The following is a 2,500-nucleotide window of genomic DNA, read 5'->3' on the forward strand; positions in this document are numbered from 1 at the left end:
AGGGGGGCGACTCGGTGGGTAGACTGGAGCCGGCAGGGCTGGAGCGCTCCCCGGTGGCCAGCAGGTAGGACTGTAGTCCCGGAACCAGCCCTCCTCCAGCACCCAGGTAACACAACGCACTGCCCCTGGTGGCCTGGAGGTCCCTCGTAGTGTCCCCTCTACGAAGAGAATGACAAGGAGAGAGGACAGACCACTAGGAGCAGAACGACAAGGAGAGAGGACAGACCACTAGGAGCAGAACGACAAGGAGAGAGGTGAGACCACTAGGAGCAGAACAAGGAGAGAGGTGAGACCACTAGGAGAAGAACGACAAGGAGAGAGGATAGACCACTAGGAGGAGAACAAGGAGAGAGGTGAGACCACTAGGAGGAGAACAAGGAGAGAGGTGAGACCACTAGGAGCAGAACGACAAGGATAGAGGAGAGACCACGAGGAGAGGAGAGACCACTAGGAGCAGAACAAGGAGAGAGGAGAGACCACTAGGAGGAGAACAAGGAGAGAGGATAGACCACTAGGAGCAGAACAAGGAGAGAGGAGAGACCACTAGGAGCAGAACAACAAGGAGAGAGGAGAGACCACTAGGAGGAGAACAAGGAGAGAGGTGAGACCACTAGGAGGAGAACAAGGAGAGAGGTGAGACCACTAGGAGGAGAACAAGGAGAGAGGAGAGACCACTAGGAGGAGAACAAGGAGAGCACATCATATTGGAAGCATTTGACATTGGGGCTAATGGTTTATCTCTCGCTTTCCACCCACAGCATTCTTCTAAAAGCAACTTGCAACAATTCTTACTTGGATTTCATTCACTTGAATTCATTCTCTCTGCTGTATTTTTGCAGACACCAAGGACAAATTGTGAACATCGCAGCCTTTTGTGTCGACAGACTGAAACACACACACACACACAAAGTGTGTCTGGACATGTGGTTCTGATGTGTTTCTGGACAGACCTGCCAACAACAGCCTCTCCTGAACAGAGACTCGTCTGCCGTGCTTCCAGCCTGCTGAGTAAACCGAACCGAACTGAGAGTTTGTTTCTGCTCAATTACCTCCTCTTCTCCCGCTCCTCCCCCGCCGTCTCCTCCATGTCCTCCGGAGGGGGAGGCGTGTCAGCGCGCTCCTGCTTGATTCTGCTGACGGCCAGCAGCAGCTCCTCCGGGCTCAGGGCCGGCTGGGAGGAGAGCAGCGTCTCTTGGGGGCGCTGGTGCTGCTGCTGCTGCGTCTGGTCCCCCGCCGCCTCGTAGCCGCCCAGCTCCTCTGCCGAGGCCGTCTGTGAGGGATGCGTTCCGTTCACTTCAACCAATCCGTTAAATCATGAATTAAACACATCAGTCCGGCGCCCCTCCAGGGGGCCACGCGGGACTGATGTCAGAACAAGATTGAATATCAGTCTTTAAACGCATGTTGTCGGGCAGTACGACTCAGTGAGCGTGTAGTGTGTGTTAGCCTTTTCAACGTTTTTTTTTGTATTTATATCGAAATGAGCATGGGATGAAATCGATGACTGGGAGATCCACTGGATGACCAAAAAAAAAGTAAAAAAAGTATTTTATAATGAATGCAATAGATGAGAACCTTGACATTTAGATGTACTTGTCAAATATGTTGGCTCCGATCCAAGATGAAGTAACTTTTGAAGAGACTTATCACTGCTGATCAGTGATGTTACCATGGTGATGGTAACGATCTTGGGACCCGACCACAAACTCACCGGAATCTGCGGATACTTTTGTCAATGAAAGGATCACCAAACGTGCATTGTGCACCAATTCACCAGGTTGTGTCGTCAACCCGTGACCCACCGACTCTGGACCAACTGGACCATCGACTTTGGGTCCTGAGTCCGGACCCAGAGACCTGAACACCAGCCCAGCGACACCCGACCCCCGGGGGTCACACCAACCTGGGAGTCGCAGCAGAGCGGGGACGACGCGGAGGACGCCTTCATCATCATCAGCTCCATGCCCCGCTCCACGATGTTCTGGATCTGCAGGTAGCCGGCGGTGTACATGAGGACCAGCTGTTCGCTGGTGGCCATGCTGAGTCGGCCCGTGTAGCAGAAGGACAGGATCTGCTGGAAGCACGCGGGCGTCACCGAGGACGGCAGCTCGAACACCACCTGGGACGAGGAGGACTCGGGCGCCGAGCTGAACAGGTCCCTGAAGTACAGCGAGGAGGCGGCCATCACGGCCCGGTGGGCCTTGAAGGCCTGGCCCTGCACCAGGATGGACACGTCGCAGTAGTGGCCCAGCAGCCGCTGCTCGTTCAGGCTCCCCAGGACACTGCTGCCGAAGTCGGGGATCTCCACCTGCAGCAGCCCCTCCGACATGGTGGGTGGAGGGCGCTGGTAGCCAGGCAGGGGGGGAGGCGGAGGGTGGAGCGTTCTCTCCGGGGGGGCGGACAGGGTCTGGTGTCTGGGAGGGGGGATGCGAGCGGTGGACTCCAGCTATGTTTTTGGGACAAACCAAATGCCACAGAGAAAACGTTTGAGTTCCATTTC

General features: G+C 55.5%; 1 pseudogene across 1 annotated transcript in view; it reads right to left on the minus strand.

Moving 5' to 3' along the window:
- Positions 1–2,329, minus strand: part of LOC311343374 (nucleus accumbens-associated protein 2-like) — a 5,907-nt pseudogene extending 3,578 nt beyond the window's left edge. Inside the window, exons 1-3 of the transcript in view lie at positions 1,904–2,329; positions 1,050–1,270; positions 1–158 (exon numbers count right to left, since the gene is read on the minus strand). The exon at positions 1–158 is cut by the window's left edge and continues 90 nt beyond it. The product of the transcript in view is annotated as a nucleus accumbens-associated protein 2-like (transcript). The remainder of the gene's footprint in view (positions 159–1,049; positions 1,271–1,903) is intronic.
- Between the last annotated feature and the right edge of the window lie 171 nt (positions 2,330–2,500).

Source organism: Micromesistius poutassou, assembly GCF_964030765.1.
Source record: "Micromesistius poutassou genome assembly, chromosome: 5".
NCBI classification, from domain to species: domain Eukaryota; kingdom Metazoa; phylum Chordata; class Actinopteri; order Gadiformes; family Gadidae; genus Micromesistius; species Micromesistius poutassou.